Here is a 23,905-nt window from a genome sequence, read left to right on the forward strand (position 1 = left end):
TCTGTTCAAAAAATGAAGTAGGGTTGCGGGAACATAAGACATGGTTTCAGTGTTTCACCACCGATGTGTAACATTAGTTTCTCTATGCACAAAATGTGCTTTTATAAATGAGTTAGAAATCGTAGTTCTTCAATGCAAAATGTAGTCAATTTACTACTGGACAGGAGGCACGAGCATGGTTACATTTGAACTTTATTTTACAATAAGAAACTACCATTTCCATCCTCATCCATATAAGCACCTTTCTGCGTAAAAGAGCTGATGACACTTTATGTTGATTCCAAAGTGAGCCTGATATGGTAGTTATTTATTGCAGAATATAGTCAATTTAAGAGTGGACCGAAGTCACAAGCATGGTTACATATTGAGTCCATTTTGCAATGAAGAAGTACAATTCCTGGCACATCCATAAAATCACCTTTCTGCGTAGGGAAACTAATGGTATTAATGTTGTTGCCAAAATGAGTCTGAAATAGTGGTTATTTATGCAAAATCTAGTCTATTTAAAACGAGTTTCACAGAGAGGAACCAAGTCACATCAAGATCGAACAGAGAAATAGAGGTCTGAAATTGTATCTTCCAAAGGCCTCTGAGTTAGAGATAAAATTCAACGCTTATTTTCACGATCAAAATATTTTTTCTTGACTTTCAATTTTGAATGAGAGATAAAGTGCGGCTAGATAAGCTTGAAAATACTTCTCACTCATTTTCCCCCAAAACGTGACTTGACTCCTTTCTATTTAATTTAGACCATTCATTGGTGTGAAAATAAAAAATATAAAAGTCTACGTCAAATTACTTACTAGGTAGGGTATCTACTGCTGAATGGATCAAGAAACATCTATAACAGATCAATATCTACTGAATATATCAAGCGACTCACCTGAAACACAGAAAACATTGTATTTAGACAAACGATAGACAAAACGATTAAAGAAAGTGAGAAAAATCGCCAAGCATCAAAAATATAAAGATGCAGCTTTCTGAAAGACACGTGAAATTTGGGACACATTTTTTTAAGAACATCCGAGTGCGGGGGTCTAAAAATTGACGTATTTGAAACGATATCTTTCACTACAATGCTGCCGGGCTAAGGAGGAACGTCGTATAAGCCTCCAGACATTGCCAAATTTCCTTCGATAACAAAAGAATTTACTGGGAAAATTTTGAAAATTTTTCCTCCAACATTTTTAGAAAATTTTGTAAGCAATTTAATCCAAAGTATCTGAAAATTTCGAGGCATAATATGTGTAAATTTCGTCAAGAATACATGTTTTATCAAGGGAAATTTGGCAACTCTCGAATGTTCTTACGGCGTTCTACCTTTGCACGCGCAGAATGCGTTAGTAGTAAGTATTGGTAACCTCTACAGCTGAAAACTGTGACATTTTCAGCAATGTTGCAATACACTAATTAGATCAAGCTCTCAGAGACTTCATGTGCGAGTTCGTGATTTTACCGCTAACAGGCTGTTTTTCATACACCTCTCAGTTGCATTAACCGGCTTAATTTGAAAATACCCGGGGATATCAACATTTGAGTCTCTGTCGGTTGTGCTTTTAACTTGTACTAAAATGCTTTCATGTTGCTACGCTTTTACTTCGTTAAAGTCGTCGATTTTTCCCCGGCCTACTTTCACAATCCAGCTCCGACCCCCTTTTTCCTTTGATCTCAAGAGGTGAGGCTTTCAGGAGGTAAATGAAAATGCGATTTGAACGACTTCGTAGAACTGAACGTCGCAGTGCCGTGTTTGGTTCAAATTTATTAAATTCGAAATTAAAATGCAGGATTATCTGGAAGAACGGAGATTGAGAGCAATAAGTAGAATTTCAATCGTTAACACCGAGGGAGTGTGTGAGCATGACGCCGCATAAAAGGTTTGAAATAATGATATTCCTTGTCAAAACTGCGTCAAATCTGAGAGTTCTAAGTGGTTGAAACATTAACGGACCGGTGGAAATCCTCCGTACTACCGGGGGAAAAATTTCTACTGCAAAAGGTTCGCCTTCATTCAATTGAATATGTAAAAAACCTACTCTTGAGTTTGTACAATTGCATGCTTAAAATTTTATGAGTCTGATGATTTCTTCACCTCCAATGGACACGTCTACTGTCGTTTGTTTGGTATGGTTCAATAGCTTCTTAAAAATTGGGACGTGAAGTCGAAAATAAAGAGAAAGCCGGTATATAAGGAAATTCAAGGACGCTAGGGGAAAATTGAATTAAGTGTAATTTTGAATAAACGTATATTAGTTACTTCTCGGCTCAATGAGAACATTAACATTTGCATTTATTACCACAATAAATTGACAAAAGTCTAATAATTTTCTACCTACGTCGACTTTAGACTTCAAAATTAGAGAAAAACCGGACCTTTTTGCGGAATTTCCGCACTTATTCAGTACTTCCGGACCGCCCTTAAAAAATCAGTACTATTTTCGGACTTTCCGGAAATTCTGGACTTGTAGACACCCTGTGGAATACAACGGGGAGATCCGTATTTTTCTCCCGGCAGGTATGAATAATCATTAATCCCACGAGGTAAGCGGTTACGTCACGCGGGTACGAAATCCTAACCCGTTCGGAAAGCTCACACTCAAGTTCGGGTGATTTGTGGTCGGGGCTACGCACTGCGGGTCCTTCCGGGTCCGCGACGGCCCCTAAATCAATCTGGGTCCAGCGTCGATGTTTCAGTTTCGGTTTCTCTTTCTCGCGGTGCGGGTTGCGGGTCGGGGGTGGCGAGGGGCAGTGTAAACAATACTCAATTAATCGGCGCTAAACCGGGGAACAGAGGTGGGACCCACCGCCCGGCCGCACGCCTTATCCACGCACAATGACTCCCCTTTTCGAGTCCACGGCAATTAAACCGCGTGTAAATTGAGTCTGGAAACGACGCGCGGCGCACACTGGTTCGAGTCGATACGGGAAGTCGGACAAAATTCGGAAACCTTGCTGCGGTGCTAAGGAAGAACGCCGTAAAAACATTCGAGAGTTGCCAAATTTCCTTTGATAAAACATGCATTTTAGATAAAATTCTTGCGTAATTTCCCTTGAAATTTTCAGATATTTTAGATTAAATTGCGTAAAAAATTGTCTGAAAATTTTTGAAAATAATAATCACAATTTTCCCAGCAAGTTCGGTTTTTATCTGCGGAAGCTTGGCAACGTCTGAAGGCTCATACGGCGTTCTTCCTTTTCACGGCAGTTTGAAAGCTTGTATTTTTGATAATATGAGACAAAAATGTTTGAAAGTGGTGTCATTGGTTTTTTACTGAAATTTCCTTCCGGCAATATTCCCTGAAATTGAATTTGTGACGAAATAAATATCAAAATTTGAAATTTTAGCGGAAAAATTTATGTGCGACCTCTTCCATTAACTTTTTCCACTGTGCGGCGTTGCCTCCGCTCGAGCTCGCGCTGGTCGCGTGAGAGAAAAAACTGCGCTGCAGACGCAAACTCTTGTTCCTAGTGTGCAAATGGTTCGAGTTTGATTAGAAGAAGAAACTTATTTGGAAAACGTGGGGTCAGCTAAAAAATTACCTGCCGGCTGACTATTGAAATTGATAGATAGAGCGATAAACAAAGGAAAATTGGGGCGATTCTTTTAGAAGGTGCCATTAGTTGCAATGGTGACAAAAAGGAATGGACAAGCTAACGAAAACCCACGGGAGACTCTCTAACTGCGGGCCAATTTTTGACGGATTAAAACAGCAAGTAACACATCGAAATGCGATATATTGTAGGGTTAAGATCGGGTTATACCTTGTCTTGTCGCATCGACAAAGATTCGATAATCGGCTACTGGACTACATTTTGCAATTAGGAACTACATTTTACTCGCTCAGTTTAGAAACAACGCAAATACCTACCATTAGCCTCTCCATGCAAATGAGTGTATTTACGGACGAGCATGAAATTGTAGTTCCTAACTGCAAAATGTAAACCAATTAGTCCGTTATTTTCTCGCTTAGTCTGTAATAACCACTCGTTTTAACCAAAAGGATCGCTCCATTTCGCCTTTGACTACCTGTCCGTAGCTTTGATTATGGATTTTCAAAATTCAGTCCTCTGGAAGAACACCACAGATATTACATTGATGGACATTTTGGAGTGTAATCCAGAATGAGTACAGGTATGGAGTAAGTATTTTTCCTCCAGTTTTTCAGAGAATTTTGTTCGTAATTCGCTCAAGTTTCTGAAAAATTCAAGGAAAAATTTCCTTGAGAATACACATTCGTAATATTTAAGTTTCCTCTCTGAAAATATCAAAAAGGATGCTATCAGGGAGGAAATTTAGCAACATCCGAAGGCTCATACGGTGTTTTTTCTTTAGCACGGCGGCACAACACGAATGACACGATTCGCGTGCACCGAATTTCTCCTGGTGTGTTGCGGCGCATGCGCTTGGCTCTCGGGCGAGCGACGCGACGGCGCGTCAATAAAACCACGTCAAAACACTGCACCTTCCTAATGCGGTGAGTAGCTTTATTGGCGCCCGTGTGCGGGGAAAAAAACTCGTGTGGGGTCAATGGAGATAGCTTTGTTCCTTACGCATTCGGCGAATGAGTCCGTTTCAAAACAACTGTTTGTTCACGCACGTAAAATAATTTCCGAGGGGCCAACGGGCGTGGGATATCTGCACGGAGTAACCAACACTGGAGCACTCGCATTTCTATTCTATCGATATGTCTCAGGTTGTGCATGAAAAAATCACTGCAGGTCAGGATTTGGCCACCATTTTAGCGCGAATCTACCATTTTTCGCCATTTCCAGGACAAAATAACGTGACTGCAATCCTGCAATCCTTGCGTCAATCCAATATTGACGCAAATCAAGGCACATATCCGCGCAGTTTCTGTCCAAAGCTTCGCGTATGGTAGGGAGAAAAATCAGGCGAATTTGTTATAATATACCTTCAACAATTGGACATATTTCTGCCAAACGGACCTATGTGCATCGTGACCTAATGCGCAAAGTTCCGTTTGGCAGAAATACGTCCAATTCGTGGTTTCCCGGACGAAGGACCGTAACTCAATTCCAAGGTTGCGAAATTGACTGAAGCGACTCGATTTTATGCAAGAATATACCTGTGCAATTTTTGTGCAAAATTCATCTGATTGTTGCATGAGATTAGATGAAAAATTGGTGAGAGTTTCAGTTAGAAGTGCCCAAGAATTCTTTGTAAAAACTGCAATATACAAAAGGAAATTTGGCGACATTGGATGATCTTAAAGTCCTTAATATCAGAGTACCGTTTTTTCCATGCGAATTTCCGAAACGATGATTTTGGACCGAATACCATTCTAGTACCCTAAATAAGAGGCGTTGAGGGTTCCATAAATGGCGTCCAGTACCTAAAAGGCAAAGGAGGCTAAAAAAGCTACAGGAAGCTACAGGAGGGACGGCTAAAATGGGTGATACAACTATTTCAACTCCTGAGTCGCTCAAATTGTATCCATCGAGTTGAAGGCGAACTTGACTTCTCGTTCCCGTTGTTACTTATTGAGATATGAGCGCGAGAGCGGGGCTACATTCTATCTTCTGCAACTTATCTTAATTTCACGATCAAAATTGTTTGCCACGGGAACAATCGAGTCAAAGTTACTGGACGTTTCACTACGACGCTGATTAAATATACGAAGTTTACAACGAAAACCACTCGTCGTTTGGACATGAAGCTAAACTAAAATTCGTGATACAACTATATCAACTCCTGAGCCGCTCAAATTGTATCCATCGAATTGAAGGCGAACTTGATTTCTCAGTCTTGTTTTCAATTTTCCGGGTTGTTTACAAAATTTCCTAACTGTTCCAGGTTTTCCCTGGCCTTTGCAACTCTGCACCAGTAAATTTTAAGAAATTGGCGTTGGTAATACCGGGTTTGTCCATTGAAATACATGAAAAACAATCGATTCTGGGCAAAGCAGTATCTCACAAAGGATCGATATTAATAATGGCTTTAAATGGGAAAAAACAGAGTTGCAAACTTCCAAGAATTGGCACTGGAAGACACCAATTCTTCCGTGCTAAATAAGAAGAACGCCGCATGAGCTTTCATACGTTGCCATACTTTCTTCAAGAAAAACCGACTTTACTGAGAAAATTGTGAATATTTTTCCTCAAAGTTTTCAGTCAATTTTGTTCACGATTCAGTCCAAAATATCTGAAAATTTCAAGGGAGAATATGCATAACTTTCTTCAAAAATAAACGTTTTATACGGGGCACTTTGGCAACTCTCGAACGTTCATACGGCGTTTTTCCTTAGCACGGTAGAATTGCTTTCACGTCCGGAAGACGAAACGCGAGGTTTTTCCCACCCTCGTAATGAATGGAGCCTCCTTCCCCGCGGTAGCGAGGTGACAGTGTGACACGGCGCAGGTGGATTCCCCGTTGGTCAAGAACATCGTAACTCGGCCGGAAATCCAGAGCACATACGCGGTTTTTTCTTATCACATCAATAGGACGTATTTCTGTCAAACGGAACTATGTGCATTATGACGTGAGCCCTGTTATGCATGCATTTTTATGGATCTCAGGGCTCATGTCTTAATGCACATAGTTCTGTTTGATAGAAATACGTCCAATAGATCCGTCTGAACGGTGGGCGCCGCGCGCGGTCCAGATCATCCATTCACGAATGAGCGAACCCCACCTAACAGCCCTCCGCATTTGTGAATGAACCCGTCGGAATCAATGGGATTACTAATGCATTGTTCTTGTCGAATTTCGACGGATTTGCCCCGGACTATCCCGACGGAAACGGAGGCTCGTTCTTGTTTTATCCCGGCTTTCCTGCTCCGGTTTTAAACCTTTTCTTCGTCTTTCTTTCTCTACACTGAAAAAAAATCTCAGTGTATTTACTAAGAAAAGGGTAAAATTACCAAGAATTCAGGGTTCTATTTGATCCCAGTTTTTTCTTGGTAAAATTACCATTTATGGAATTGAAAATTTTACCGAGAAATCTCGGTAAACCGGATAAAAACGGACCCCGGTAAAAACGCCAATATTTTCTATCGACTGTGGTAGAATTACCGAGATAAAATGGCAAAGTTACCGGGAATTGATTACCAATAAAAGTGGTATTCTTACCTGAGAAAAACAGTAAAAATACCGGTTTTTAGGGAAGCTTACCAATCTGCCTTGGTAAAATTACTAGTAATTGGTAAAACAAGTGAGATGGTAAAGGTACCAACGGACCTTGGTAAAAACGCCGAGAAATTTTTTTCAGTGTAACGTCCCCAAAATGTAATGGATCTGAATTGCCCTGATAAGTTGAGGGTGGTGGCCAGACTCTTTACCCAATTTTGATTGGTCCAAAGTTTTTGTGGTCCATTTTTAAGTTTGTCCGATAATTTTTTTTTTTGCAATATTATTTGGACCAATAGTTTACTTAGTGCTTGGTAATTGATTAAAACGAGTTTACATAGTACAGTTATAAGCAACGACATAAGCACTGAGATTTCGCCAAATAATGAAATTTAACCCTTAGTTGCCCAGGCCGGGTCAAACTGACACGAGGATCGCTGACAACACATGCCTCGCAGGTTTTATAGGGCCGGTGAATCCGAACTTGAGATGTAGGTCTACAAATACGACTTGAAAAAAGAAAAAGACATCATATTGAAAAAATCTAATATCAACACAGCCGAAGATAGGAGATATGTTTTTGGGTCTGGTTTTTTTTCTCTCGAACCAGAGCAACGGTTCATTGGCAGCCTATAACGGAGCATCGCGAGCTTACGCCTCACGCCCTAGCGCCTTCAATTTTGCAGATACAACACGGACATCCATCAAGCACGAATAGTTGTATCCTTGCGCCGTCATCAACGCGCGACCTTTCCCTTGCTCTATTTCCACGTTGTGTTGATTCTGTCCGTCTTATTTGCAGTAATGCTTCTAGGGCTACGTTAGCAAAACAGCCGAAGATAGGAGAGATATAATCGGGCCTCTTTTTTTTACCTTTCCTCTTGAATTCAAGTGACAACTCACTGACTACATAGAGCGGAGCATTGCGAGTTCACGCATCGCGCCTTCAATTTTGCGTATGCAACACGGACATCCATCAAGCACGAATAGTTGTATCTCTGCGGCGTCATCGAAAAGAGTATGTTCTCTTACTCTTTTTCCATGTTGTGTGGCTCTGTTTGTCTTATATTTGAAGGTAGCGGTGTTTAAAAGGCTACGTGAGCAACACAGTCAAAGTTTAACTTAGATTGCATTTGACCAAACGAAGCATCGGGTAAGACTAATTGGGTGAAGTGGGTCTAGCTACCTTGAGAGTTTTTTTTAATGAACCGCAGTAGAATACGATAAACCGCGTTACTTTTTTATTCTGGTCCACTGTCGCGGTCCCGTGGCGCTTTTTTCAAGTAGGCAACACTGTTTTTTCTCCATTTAATTCTATGTAAAACAATTGATTCTGAGTGAGGCAGCTTGCCTCACCTAAAATCGATATTTTTAATGGATTTAAATGGAATAAAAACAATGTTGCCGATTTGCGAAATGCTAATGTGTGGTTTAGCCCAAATATTAGCGGAACGCTCGGATCCTTCTTCCAACGCTGGTTGCGAGGGTTTACGTGCAATCCTAACCCCAGCCAAACCGCCTCGAAAGGCAGAAAAACCCGATCCATCGCGCTCCTGGGATAAAATAAGAATTTTAAAGGACACAATGTGTGAAGAATTGGCGTAGGAAAGGTAGGATTGGGGATTCGTGACTGAAAATGTCCAAAAAACGTGATTTTTCATGATTGAAGGAATAGCACATAATTTTTTCCTAGTCTACAATAACCACCTGTTTCAACCAATAGAATCGCTCCATTTTCCCTGTCTTATTAATCTATAGCCTTATTTATCAATTTCACCGACGAGCCCGCTGAGCAGGAAATACCGAGAAAACTTTTCCCCAAAAACTTGATTTATCATGATTTCAGGAAAAGTACACAATTTTCCCCCTAGTCTATAATAGCCACCTGTTTCAACCAATATCAATAGAATTGCTCCATTTCCTCTACCATCTCCCTTGTCTACCGCTTTATCTATAAATTTCAATGTTGAGCCTGCTGAGCAGTACCTTACAAGTGTTTTACACACGGCCGTTTTGCTATACTCATCTCTTCCGCAGCGGTGCGATCCAGACCAGTGGCGTGGCGTGCTTTGCGATCTATCGATATTTCCCCATGTAAAGCTATGGTAAATAATCGATTATTAAGGTGTTCGCTGCGAACACCCTGTTTATCGATACTTTTCCATAGGTTTAAATGGTCGATCAATCGATATATCGCAGAGCACGCCACGCCACTGATTCAGACCCTGCACTTCAAAGTAAAAACGCCGTATCGCCATTCGACATTTATTAAATTTTTTTTCCGACAAAATGCTGTTTCACAAGGAGACCAACATATTCATCCTTCCTTTTCTTAAGACGACTTTAACATACCATTAGGAACTCAAAATGAAAAAATGAAGCATCGTGACAATTAGGTTTTCTTCTAGCAGGGCAGTATGTATGCTGGAAAAACGATTGAAAATTTGAAATGGAGTTACAGCGTCTTTACTATACTGCTGTGCTAAGAAAAAATGCCGTATGAACCTTTAGGCGTTGCCAAATTTCATTTGATAAACCACGAATTTCCTGGTTAACTTACGAATATACTCCTTCCGATTTTTCAGATAATTTTGTTCGCTATTTCGCCTGAAGTTCCGGAAAATTTCAAGGAAAAATATTCATAACCTACCGCAAAAATAAACATTTTATCGAAGGAAATTTAGCAACTCTCGAATGTTCATGCGGCGTTCTTCCTTAGCACGGCAGTATAGAAAGCAACATGCAGGTCCGTTTTTCCTGACGAAATTCAGGTTCAGGGCAGGATTCCGGTCAGACACTGAATGAGCAGCCCACGAAACAAGGTCGTCGTTCATTCAGTTTGCACTCGGGTGCGAATTGTCGGTGCATTCGAAACTCCTGAATTCTTCTGCCCCGGCGACTTGTGAATTTTGACACATGCCACGAGCTCTGCCGTTTTCGGCGCAGCGCCGCGTCTCGACTCCCGCACTCACGTTTATGGCAGTATTACGCTCCAACAAATTCAGGTTAAAAGTTCACACAGTTGTCGGATTTCACCAAAAAATGATTGGATCGAGGCTGATAGTGGCGACGTCACCGTAAGAATTCTCATTTTTAAAGAATCGGAACCAAGAAATATCAAGGATATAAACTCTTCCGATGCTACCGATGAGAGGCAATCTACATATGGATATAGTTCTTCGGCGACGTAAAACTAACAGCGTAAATGCAGTTAGGAAAATCAGTCATATGTACACTAGGGGCACTGGAAAATGATTAAACAATTTTTTTTTTTGGAATATAAAACAAAAAGTCAGAAAAATAAATCTTGTGTTAAATGCCAAGAAGAATGCCTAAAGTCTTACTTTTTAAAATTTTAATTCGTATTTTATGAATCCACTTATTTTATAACTGCCATAATTATTACTGATCCCTGCTGTCCGAGGCCATGACAATTCTATTTTCCAGCTATTCGTTAAAAAGTTGAATATACGGAGAGAAATCTACAAAAACCAAGAGACAGGGTTGCCGCAGAATTTGGAAAAGGAAATTCCCTGACATTTCCCGGATTTCCCTGACACATTTTGTAGGTATTTCCAGTCAATTGAAGATATGGCAAATGGCTAGGAAGGCATAATTGAAAATAGTTTTTTGGCAAAATTGGTAGTTCGAAACCTCAAACCCATTTTAGCAAGCAAAAAAGAAGATTCAACAAATGTTTTCCTCACATTTTCCCTGACATTTCCCGGTTTTCCATGACTTTTTAAAATTCCCTGAAAATTCCCGGTTTTCCCTGACTGTGGCAACTCTGAAAAAAGGTAGTCCGCTCGGCCCCAAAAAGCCACCACCGAATTATTATCACTCCGATTTTGTCATGCTGGAATGTTCTGAATAGGGCTTTTGGAGCAATAAGCTTGACTTATATACCTCATGACAACGCAGGTATTACGAGCTGAGTTGCATTAAAAGCGCATCTTCATTCTTCAACCTTTCCGATTCGCTCCGTGGTCGCACCGAGTATAAAAATGTCAGAAGTGAGCAAACGACCTTCGAAAGAAATTTTCTGGATGACTTAACCATGGCCTCCCCTGGCGCACAAGGTTGTGAAATGTACTCGGTCTTTATTCATGCCCGTTCACTTAAAAGAGGAATTTTTCCGTCGGGCTTACAACCTCGTTCACACTATAAAAATGTGACTTTCTTCCATGGTCAGTCGGTGACGTAAAACATTTGGTCGTCGCATACCTCAGGAATAAATTGAGGGGTAAAATGTCAAAGTCAGAAAGGATGAAGACGGAAAAGTAGTGGAAACACCTCTGCAAAAAGCAAGAAAAGAATTAAGTTTTAATAGACAGGCAATCTGTGAGAGAAGATGACATTCTTTCGGAACGGTGGGTTTGTCTTTTTGATGTGTCTGCAAAAAATTGCGAAATCCGATATATAATAGACCTGACAGATGTTTCGAGATTTTTAGCGGCGTATCTTTTGGTGGACCCGACCGTGCCGATTCTACTAGTTATGTGCGAGCGGTCAAGTGAGAGACCAATGGTTCGTTTATCATTATTGTGTTGAGCTACTGACTTGATTCTTAGCTCAGATATTCCAGAAATATGCCTCTGTGTAGCTGTAATTGACCTGAATGTCAGCATGCGTTTACTAAGCTACATTAAGTTAAAATACATAGACAAAAACAACACATGTGAAGGCTTCCTTTCCCACGAGGCTTACACTACCGTGCTAAGTAAAAGCCGTATCTGCCGTATAAGCATTAGAATGTTGCCCAATTTCTTCTTTGAGAATATTTATTTTTGAAGAAAGTTATAAATATTTTCCCTTGAAATTTTCAGACGTTTTAGATTAAATTACGAGCGAAAACCTCCGAGAAATCGGTAGAGAAATTTTCACGATTTACTTGAAAATTCGTGATTTATCAAAGGAAATTTGGCAACGATTGCTGGGTCATATGGAGTTCTTACCTTACTCAGTACGGCAGTACAATAAAAAATGAGCTGCGAGTTAAGGTACCGAACTTTTAAAGAGGGCTTCAATTTATCAGAGAAAAGAGAGATACCTGGGAGTCAATCTGAAAATCACTTTCGACCCAATTAATAGAAAAAAAAGAAATAAAAAAGAAAAGGCACCGAGGTTTTTTCCGATGAAAATCAGCTCAATCATTCGTGAAAACTCCTTTTCATCATAGAAAATCATTCTCATCATAAACGAATCACATGCATGGGTTTATTTTAGGGATCTACAATATACTACCAATCATTGGTTAATGGATAATCTAAAGTAGGAGCGTGTTTTTCCTAGAGTTCTGATATTTTTCGTATACATGTAATCTTATTTTAATTTTGAAATACAGCATATTTTGCATACATAACAACTCGATGAAAAAAACGTATTAACGGGACCCGCCTTAATCTGTCTCGGAACCAGTTTGTGTTAATTGCTCCGCTGTGGAAAAGACTCCGTGCAAAAAACAATCTGATTTTTGTTCGATAAAATCATAACATGATTCAAAGATCCACGAGAGAGAATGGAGCTACTCTTAAATCAACTTCAATGGAAAAATCGATTTGGAGTAGCATTGGGTAAAAAACTATATTTTTTCGGAACAAAACACGAAAGAGCCAAGTAAGGCATTAAAAAACCAATCGATATTTTTTTTAAAAGAAACTCAGAGTTCAGAGCCATTTTAAGTTCAAATAGTCATGGATGCACTTTTTCCTGTATTAAAAAATCACAATCTGAACACAATTAACGAAAATAGCAAGAGTTAAAATCAATTTTTTACATCGAACCTTGTGAAGCAACTTAAATTCCAAGCCTTTTCCGATCAGTTTCAAATAGACGCCAGTTAGTTTCCTTATCAGAATTCGTTCAGCCTAGAGAAGACCATATAATAAATTTTTTTAATATATATTTTGTCTGTAAGAATACTTGATTTATGGATGAAGTCGTGGAAGTACTTAAAGTGCTTCTTCTTCTTCTTTCAATAGCAAAGCGCCGCGGTAATTCTCACCTAAACGATACTAACCTAAACTATTCCTAAACGATGAATCTTGTATGATAAGTTGATCTTGTTGTCAGTTGGACTTAATTTTGCAAGAAACTACTATTCCTGGCTAATGCATGGGAGCACTTATCTCAGATATGATTTGAAATAGTTTTCGGGCAAAATTCGTTGTTCGAAACGTCAAACCTATTCTACAGAGGTGACTTGACAATTTTTCCTGACATTTTCGTATTTTTCCCTGACATTTTCAGGTTTTCCCACACAATTTAAAATTCCCTGACATTTCTCGGTGATCCCTGACTGTCGCACCCCTGCCCTTGACAAAAACCATTGGAAAGTCCTTGATTGTCATTTCGTTTTGATTGAATGAACCCTATTTCTACCGAACTTGGTCCAAGAACAGATATAGAGACGCAATATCAACCTCCTATATTAACAAATCTTTTGGATGCGCGTAGAAGGCGGGGGAGGGGGAGGATGTTGAAAAACATTGGAAGCTGTAAATGGTACGACTTCCTCATCAGTAGACGGGCCATCGTCGGCGGCTTCCGACTGGCTGAATCTTACGGCTGTCACTTCACGCCTCCATCGCGCTTGTAACCGTCCGAGCCTGTAGTTTTAAGACTTGATGAATGGGCCCACGGAACAGCAATGTCGCCGCGCATCCATCAATTCTCAGTCATTTTCCGCAATCCCCGAGCCTCGACCAAATTAGCCTTCCTAAATTGAATGCTTCAGTTCGAAAATGATGCAGCTTCGGAAATTTAAAGACTCGTTTCAATGCAGAAAAATTGCGAACTTATGTTAGTAGACTTAATGACAGGATTTAGTCTCACAAAGCATCACATTTTAATCCCTTACTGCAGGAAGGGCACTATTGCATTGCAGAGACGGAGAAACATCTCAGGGTTGTCATAATTTCTTCATATTACATTCTCTGACTCTTCCCTGACTTTTTATGCTTCTCCCGGGTTAAAATTTTTCTATGCCCTGACTTTCCCTGGCCTTCAAACAAAATTTCCTTGTTCAGAGATCAGATAATGAAAAGAAGCATTCAGTAGCTGCATGGTTGAGAGATAACAAGCCTTTAATAAAACCAGAAAGAGTAAACAGTTGAAAAGTCAGTGATATGTATCAATGATTCTTAGATGTGTCAAAAATTTCCCGACTTTTCCCATAAATTCCCTGACTCTCCCGGGCGCGAGCGTATTCCCAGACTCCCGGATTTTGACACTGCCGGCAACTCTAAATATATCTGAGCAAAGGCAAGCATTTTGGTTGAGTGTTCTTTTTTCCTGATATTTAGATGCGTATCAATTAGACCAACATCCAGCCCTCAAAAAAATGTTTTTCTGAAATTTTCGTTCGGTTATTGAATTCATAGTGAGTGTTTAAGCATTAGAAAATAATGCCCTTTCTGTCAGTGGCGAGGCGTGAATGATCGATTATCGATATTTCCCCATTCGAAGCTACAGTAAAGAATAGATTATTAAGGGGTTGGTTGCGAAAACCCAGTTTATCGATCCTTTTCCATGGGTTCAAATGGCACATAAATCGATGTATTGCAAAGCACGCCACGCCACTGCTTACTGTGATATACAATGGCTTTGAGTTTTCAAAAAACGTACACGAACAAACGAACATGGTCTACTCGAGCACCTAGCGGCAGCATGAGCGCGAACTGTAGCTCGCGGCGCAGCGTCTCGCGTCGCGTGGTCGCGTCGAGCCGCGGCGCGGGCCTCTCACGTCACGTCAAGCAATGACGGTGCGTTGACGGCAGGTCTATCTGCTGCACCTAGCCTTGAAATTATCACAAAACAGCGAAAACTCCCGTGTGCGCTCCCGCTTCGCATAGCAATTTCAAATATTTCCCGGCCGTGGTGGTGCCCCAGCTGACATGACGATTTCCAATGCTTCCATTCGCAAGGCACAGAGGTCTTTCGTGTTTCGTGTGTCCGTATCGGAGGCGTTGGGTGCGGGAAGGTAGCCACCTTCCAAGTCTTTAGGAGGAATGGAGAATTTGCAAGTGTCTAAAATTTGACGAATTTCGCGTTTTAGTGAAAACCGCCGAGTGAACTGAACACAAGGATACCCTTGGTTCTTAAATTGAACAATTGTAGGGGGAGAATAGACAAAAGTATCTGATCCACTAAAATACATGTGTTTAAATGGGAAGTGCCGCCAGATGACATCACTAGGCGGTGCATTTATTCACTTTTAAATCTATTTTTATACTATTTTCCATACCAGAGCAAAACTGAAAAAAAATACTGCGAAATCAGCGCTTTAAGCACTCTCAAATGAAGCAATAAAAAATTTGGGTGCATATTCTCCATTCAAAATTATTTACTGCATGATAAGATTCGCAGACAGCATACGATACAGATCGTCGTTTTCCGACCGATGGAAAGCAACTCCATTCCCAAGTCGCAAAATAGACAGAAACAATTAATTTTTTAAGAGAAAGTACGTATGCAATTTTTGTTCAAAAAATTCCTAATTTTGCATGAAAAATTAGGGAAATTTTCAGTTAGAAATGCCCTAGTTTTATTTAAAAATGCAATTTGCGAGTGGACATTTGGCGACATGGAAATGTTCTTACGTTCCTTCGTCAGGGAAATGACGAAATCGTCGAATTAATAGATGAGTGTTGCTGCACGAAGGATGTTTTTTGGCCTACCTCGCAAATTGAAGGCAACATAACATTGTGCCTAAGCAGACACACAAACTCTCTTTGTGTCAGTTATGTTTTCTCTAGTCAGAAACTAGAAAAAAGTCTAATTGTAAGTGTTTCAACTAATCAGACACTGCCAAGGCGTCAGATAATCCCAAAAAAGCTCTGCAAGAATTTTGAGCCAAGGTTGATTTAAAGCTCAGCTCAGACGGGCGGGTTAGGAGCGCAATGCTGTTGCAGCAAGGATGCCAAAATATCTTAATCTCCGAGCAAGTCAGGACGATAAACGCATAAATGTGCCGTGTTAAGGAAGAATGCAGCATGAGTCTTCAGGCGTTGCCAAATTTCCCATAATAAAATACGAATTTTTAGGTGAACTGGAGCATCTTTTTCTACCAAATTTTCCGAGAATTTCATTCGTAAGTTGATTCGCAGTATCGGAAAATTTCAAAGAAAAATATTCATAAATGTCTTCAAAAATGAATGTTTTACGGAGGGAATTTGGCAGCGTTCGGATGTTGATACGGCGTTTTTCCTGAGCGCGGATTAATAGGATTTGTACGAGCGGGCAAGCCTGAGCGTGGCTGGAGTTGAATGGACAATCGCCCCTGCACAAGACGCGGCGACAACGGGCAATTATCGTCGAAAACAATGGAATCATATACGTAACAGTGTCGAAACTGCATCGCGAATTTCTGCGCGCGGCGTTGCCGAACTTGTCCTTTTCCTCGGAGTATTAATTACTGGAAAGAGTGAATGATCGGGTCGTGAACGAATGAATGGAAGGCTCATTGCGGCGGGTGACGGGTATTACGTTTCTGCGAGTTTAGTACTTCCCGAATCTTGATAGACTGCCTGAACATCGGAGGCAGAAAATAACAGAGAGTTCTACTTTACGTTCCCTGTCCTGAAACTTTGATTAAATGCACGGTATCCAAAATCCATTGCCATGTTCATTCCTTGAATTTCCCTGATTTTCAGGAACTCATTCCCTGATGAGAAACAGAAGTTTTCCACCACTTCCCCAGGATTTTTTTGAGAAAAACTATATAATTTTCCGGACTTCCAGGTACAAATATCTTTTCTTTTTCTACCTTTCAGCCAATTTTTTGGCGCACGGTAGGAATTTTAATTCCAAAAATGTGTTTGATGTTTGTATTATCTTGGCAATGAAAGCTTCTCTATTATTCTGACGATTTCAAAATTCAGGAGGTCAATCGTGGCGGATCGACCGCAGTAATGTAAATTTTAAAATGGACTGAGTTTATCAGAAAGAAACCAACCCACAGTTTCGAAAAAAGTGAGTAGAAAATGTTTTTGAGTTTCTATGGTCGTGTTATTTCTCCTGCCAAAAACTGAAAGTCTAAAAACAAAAAATTGTTGGTGAAAAGAGGCGTTAAAGTTAATTTTTTACATTGAGCCTTATACAGGCACAAAATTTCAAACTCCTTTTTCTCAGTTTCAACTTAATATGGGTTGGTTGCTTTCTGATGAACTCGGTCCAAATGGTTCTTATTGGTCTAAAAGCGGTAGAGGAAGATATGCTCGGTTTCTTCAACAGATTCCCAGATTTCTCCCTGTTTTAGATTCCCTGTTGAATCTCGGTTTTTCCCGGTCATACACATTAAGATTAAATGACACTAACCTACGTAGGAGTCATCATACTCTGAGGGCTGTATTCATAGTCGTATAGTCATCTCTAACCAGCTCCATTCCTTAGGAAGACCCCATCATGGCTTACATTGTACAATTGTACATGGCTTACATTACTGTGCAAATGGTCCACCAAAATGTAAGATTTCATTCTTAACGAAAGACTGGAGAGTTAACAACTGAAATGCAGATTGAAACACTGACTTGCCACGGTAAGACATGCTCGGTTTGTCTCGAAATTATTTTCTTCTCTCACCTCTCTGGAGGTGATTCAACGCAACCCCACGACTGATAATTTGGCAAATCGGTTCAAGGTTTAATGTTATAAACATCACCCAAGAGCATGAAATCTTTATCACGCACTTGACCCAGAGAAAGGAGGAAGGCCGAATTTATAGGAACTGATAACGGGGAAGATTGACGAATTTTAAGTTTTAAAACGCACTGGGAAATTGCAATTTGTCTTGGTACCAGATATGGGAGTTATTTACGTTATAATACAGTCTGAAAGTCCAGTTTTCAAGTTTATAAAGTTTCTGAATCCGCCGACGAGGTAGCAAATAATTATTGAATTGTTAAAATTGGTTTGACAATTTTTAATACTCTCATAAAGGGTAAAACTTGATAAGTAGAACTCTTTAAGCATACTTCAAAATTTGTTTTATAAATTTTAGGACCAAACAAGAACCTCATCGGCACTCTCCTTCTTCGCTTGTCGCAAAGATAATTTAGTGAAGCAGAGATCGGACTACAGTAAAAAGCTTCCGTTTCTCTCACAATCACTGATTTTTAGTTTACGCATAGACTATTAGAAATGACACGGAACTCTTTGGTAGAGAAACTTGATATAGAGAGTACGGACATATGGCCCCTCAACTTTCCATGGTGACCTTACGAACCAAAAATGGCGGCGCTTTTTTTTTACGATGATGGAAGGGGGAGGAGTCATTGTCAACTTTCAACATTTATCACCAGCCGCACTTTTTGCCAATCTTACTACAGTGGATATCGGATATAACGACATCGGTTATAACGACATATCGGACATAACGACGTAAACTGGTCGGTCCCGGCTGAAATCCCATTCATTCAATGTATTTATGTATCGGTTATAACGACATCGCATATAACGACATATCGGTCATAGCGACGGAGTTTTCGCGTCCCAACAGATGTGGTGATCGGTTATAACGACCTGAGCGACAGCAACAGAGGCCGAACAGGAGAGGATCTCGTTTCCAGACGCCCTAGAAGCCATCACAACTGTTCAAAAATTCCTAATTTTGAACTCAGAATGGAACGATTCCACTTTATCACACTTTACGCTCGGCCCATAGAGCGTTACAAAAAGGGTACGCGAACACGATTGTGAAGCAAAAATAAATCACGGACTATTATTCAAATTAGAAGTTTTATACTTCTTCGGTATTGCGCATATGTATTGCAAACATAATGTAGTGTGTAGTGCATGTATTCTCAATATTATAAAATACCTTGTTTTTACAAATTCAAACAAAGTGTTTTAATTAAAATTAGTCCTAGAATAAAAAAATAAATGAATTAAATAAATATTCAATTCAAATAAAATTAGATAAAGCTAATAAACAAAGTTGTTACTGAAGAGATAATGAATCAGCAGCAAAATTCACCGGGCCCTGGAATCCCACCTACAGCACAGCCTTGTTCTCAGCTCTTTAACATAGGGTACGTGCGTAAAAATTCCACTATCGGTTATAACGACTATCGGCTATAACGACCGAATATGGCTGGTCCCTTCAAGGTCGTTATATCCGATATCCACTGTATATCCAAGATTATTTTTCTCGAAAAAATCGATCAGCCGTAAAATTTTGTAAACACGTTGTAATAATGCATTTAAGTAAATTTCCCGGTGGGATATGCAAATAGAAGTACATTTCAAGTCATTTTCTATTTAAATATACCTACAGCATCTGCCATGTGTCAGCCCGAGAAGCTCAAAATGGGAACGCTAATCAAAAACGATAGCCACATGGCGATACTCTCTCTCTATCAAGTTACTCTACTCCTGGGCTCCGAGTAAATGAAAGTGGACTTCGACATGGCAACGGCCTGGAACCAGGAGTAGACTTGACCCTCATCCAGCTGAGTGCAATTTATACACAGGACCGGGAGAATTTCCACCTCCGCTGAGCCCTCGAAACTCAACCCCCGCGACTGATGACCAGAACTCAGAAAGAACGCCTTATGACCGCATTCCAACGTTGCTGAATTTCTCTTGATAAACTGCTAATGTTTGAAAAAAGTTATGACTGCCCTGTCCGAAATTTTCAGATGCGTTGGATTGAATTGAAAATAAAATTCTCGGAAAATTTTACAGAGAAATATCATTAAGTTTTCTTAGGAATACAAATTTCAGCGGATGAAGTTCGTTGACGCTCGAATTTCCATCCGACGTTTTTGGCAAAATTCGTCGTTTCCTTCACAAAAGAACGTAAATACGTTTCAACGTTACCAAATTTCCCCGCGCTAATTGCATTTTTACCAGGAGACACTTGAAAATTCCTACTTGAAAATTTCGAAGATTTTCCTGCTGATGTCATGTAAAAATTTCCAAAATTTTCAACAAAATTGAACAGGAAAATTTTCGTAAAAAATTAGATCCTTTGAATCAATTTTGTAACCTCGGAATGGAGTTACTTGCCTTTGTCCGGGAATAAACGACGAACTGTTTTTTTTTAGAATCTCCAATAGGATCGCTCCATTTTCCATGTAATTTCTTTATCAATCACTTTGTCTATCAATTCGAATAATCAGCCCGCTCCGATGATTCTTGAAAAGGCAAAAATCAACGGAAAGTACTTCGAAATCGGAAGGTGTGGAATTGTGGATTCGATCGAGATGAATCGATCGGAAAATAAAAACGGGAAGCGATGGACTCCGATTTAATCGACAAATTATTAAAATACCAGTGTCGATTCGACTGGCATGTATCGATCGAGAAATAAAAAAAAAAGAACCGATCGACATGATTCCATGGCAGTGTGTCTACTTAAAGACCCTGGCAAAAAAGCAGTACTTTTACAGTACTTTTTCAGTTATCCCCAAGAAATGCAGTACCCCCCAGAAAAGTTCAGTTTTTTTTCAGCACCGCAAATTGGCGAAATCCGAAAAAATTCAATAATTTGAATATTTCGCTCAAAGCGCGACAGAAATGACGCAAAAATGAAAAAAATTCCGGACCTTCTTGCGGAATTTCCACACTTTTTCAGTACTTCCGGACCGCCCTTAAAAAAGCAGTACTATTTCCGGACTTGTAGACACCCTGTTCAATGGACACCATTTCTATCGACAAAATTCGATCGATTCACGGGTTTGTCGATTGATTCATGTCGATCGAATCCATACCCTCCGGGTAAATCGCCACCACCAATCGGGCTGACAGCGGCACTATGAGCGCAACAGGAGCGCGATGCTCGAATCATGAAAAATAATATAAATAATTGGTCGATAGACCTGCGTGCAAACATTATGCAAATATGTCTGCCGAGCGGCTCAATCCGTATTTTATAGCGCGCGGCGAACCTCAGGCTTATTTTAATAGGTGCCAGCGCACACGAATTGACTAATCACACGTGGAGCGCCGTTGCCATCTCTCCCGCCCTTCGGAAAAACCCCTTATTTTGTTGTGCTAAAGAAAAACGTCATATGGACCGCGTTAAACAGAAAGGAACTAAGCCACGTCAGCTATTGCCAAATTTAACAGGGGAATTCGATTTTTTACGAGAGAACGTTTGTGCGGATTCCTTTAAAAATTTAAAGGAATTTACTTAGTATTATGGAGAAAATTCATAGAAATTTGCACAAAAATACGTACAACTGTTTTCATGTAGAAAATTAAATTGCCTGATTAAATTTGGCAATAGCTGATGTGGCTTGGTTCCTTTCTGTTTAACGCGGTCCATATAAGCCTTCAGATGTTGAAAAATTTCTGTTCATAAATACGAATTTTCCGGAGAAACTGTGCATATTTTCTCTTAAATTTTTTCACAGTATTTAATTCGAAATGAGATCTAAATTACCTGAAAATTTCAAGAGAGAATTTTATGACTCTCCTACAAAATAAACAATTGATTGAAGGAAAATTGACAACGCTCGAATGTTGATACCTACGGTGTTTTTTCTTAGCACGGCAGTATTGCTGGCCTGAGGAAGTTACAAAATTTCCTCCGAAAAAATATACGAATTTCCCGATAAACTTGTGAATAATTTTATTTTCTTTGATTTTTTTTTGGAGAATTTTATTCGCAATGCAACCTAAAATATCTGAAAATGTCAAGAAAAAGTATTCAAAATTTTTATCGCAAAAAAAATCTTCTATCGCAGGAGTTTTGCCGATATTCCGATGTTCTAACGGCGTTTTTCCTTGGCACGATAGCATTGGATGGACTAAATTTTCCAAATAGGAACTACTAATAGTATTATGAATATTTCAGGCTCATTATAGATACAACATATGTGCCATTAGTTCCCCTAAGCAGATAAGGTGCTTTTATGTATAAGCCAGAAATTGCGGTTCCTTATTAAAAAATGCAGGCTGGATGGAAATACTGTCACGCTGCGGAGAAACGTCATATGAGCTTTCGCATGCTTGACAAACTGCCTCTCATAAAACATACATTTTCTGGGAAATTTTAGATACTTTGTTCAGAATCTAAAAAATGTTGGTTGCATTTTAGCTAAAGTATACGTATCTGAACATTTCACGGAAAAATATTGTTTACTGTTGTGTATGACAAGGAAATGTTTCCTTGTCACCTTTCTTCCGTTTCACCAATATTAGACTTTGATTTCGAACTAGCAAGTCTAAACTACACAAAGTTACATTTTTATTGTAACTCAATAAAATTTACCGCCTCCTCAAGGGGGAGAGTCGTACCTATTTGGAACCTTCTGGCTCATTTTTTTGGTATCTCTCGCCTTTTCCCACAAATGGAACCAGTTATTAGCCTATTAGCACGTGTTCATTTGAAAATCAAAGTATCTACATCTTACGATCAAAATTATTTGGAAATTCGGAACGAAATTTCTAAAAGTTCCCAGAAAATTCATGTTACATCAGAGGAAATTTGGCAAACATGCGAAGACCCATACGATGCTTTTCCTCAGCATGGCAGTAGTGCCATCTGGACTGCATTTTGCAATAAGGAACTAAAATTTCTGGCATGTACATGAAAACACTATGTGCATAGGGAAACTAATAGCACATATGTTGTATCCATAATGAGCTCGAAATTGTAGTTCCTTGTTGGAAAATGTGGTGTAATTAGGTATTAGATGTGAAGCGTTAGAATTAAGCTCGTTAAATGTTAAAAATGTGACTCTACGCAGAGGCTGTTATCATGATGGTATTTCAGAATTTCATCTTATTGAATTTATATCCCAGCAGACACTGCAATATGCATATCTCAAGATCGAAACCCTCATGTCTGGCGACTCACTTAAAAACTATGATCTACATACTGCTAAACCATGAAGTGCGCCATAATTTCACGGATATCATGACTCGCTCTTCTGGATGAACTCGAAGCTACAATCTGATCGAGAACAACTGTCATTCTCGACTCGCCGAAATAACGTTTGCAAGCCGATTGATTACTCAACGGGTGATTGAATTAGTGTGGTGAAAAGCGTTCCTGTTAGCCACAGAGTCAAGAAGGGTGTACTCACGAATGTCAATTCACAGATATTGAATTTATCGGTAACGATAACGATGAATGTAGGTAATCCAAAGTGGCGCGAAAGCACGAAGACGACACTGATAAAATTAAACTGCTACGCGAGGATAAAAGCTCGTCAATGAACACAGCTGATGCTCCAAGTCTTGGCGGCACACACGAGATCCGAGATCTGATAAGCGCACATCAACACTGAACGCGTATGAAGTTTACATTACATTGCAACGTTAATTTTACGATGAGACGTAGCTTTGGAATCCGGAGAGATAAGTTGTAGCGTGGAAACGAGATAAAAGTTTACGGCACTGGGTAACCCACTCAATGGTAGATTAAACACTTTGGTGAAAACACAAATTATTAATGCTGAGGGAGGCGAAGCACTATCTGCACAGAAAGAAAAAAAATCGATTTTTTGGGGACAATTTTGACGGTGGATACAGTCCGATCAGGTCAATAAAACCGGCCAGGCTGCAGGAGAATTGGAAAACAATTGGGTACCTAGTTGGGGGTTGTTCCGGGCAGAGACCGTTTGAAAAAGTTAGAATTTAAAGTTAGAACTAAAAATCGAAAAGTATGATGCAAATCCAGTGATCGCTTCGAGGCTTACAGGTGGCACGAGGGAGAGGGGGAAACAAAGGGGCGCATTTTCAGGGAGATATTTGGATCGGGAACTTTTCGGGTTTTTAACGACGGGTCCAAATTGAAGGTTTCGACCATGAAAAAAAATACAATTTTCTGTTGATATGGACCAGAATTAGTGTTTACTATCCTGAAGA

At 39.8% G+C, this 23,905-nt stretch overlaps 1 protein-coding gene across 8 annotated transcripts in view; it reads right to left on the minus strand.

Moving 5' to 3' along the window:
* LOC109034885 (sodium-dependent nutrient amino acid transporter 1) overlaps window positions 1–23,905 on the minus strand; it is a 186,652-nt gene that overhangs the window by 114,260 nt on the left and 48,487 nt on the right. The window contains exons 1-2 of one of the 8 annotated variants that reach the window (XM_072301132.1): window positions 23,122–23,442; window positions 804–883 (exon numbers count right to left, since the gene is read on the minus strand). The exons of 6 other annotated variants lie outside the window; for them this stretch is intronic. The gene's annotated coding sequence lies outside the window, so the exon portion shown is untranslated. Of the gene's footprint in view, window positions 1–803; window positions 884–23,121; window positions 23,443–23,905 lie in introns of those variants that run through there. One more of the 8 variants, XM_019048277.2, reaches the window with a different exon arrangement.

This window comes from Bemisia tabaci, chromosome 5 (assembly GCF_918797505.1).
Source record: "Bemisia tabaci chromosome 5, PGI_BMITA_v3".
In the NCBI taxonomy this organism is placed as follows: domain Eukaryota; kingdom Metazoa; phylum Arthropoda; class Insecta; order Hemiptera; family Aleyrodidae; genus Bemisia; species Bemisia tabaci.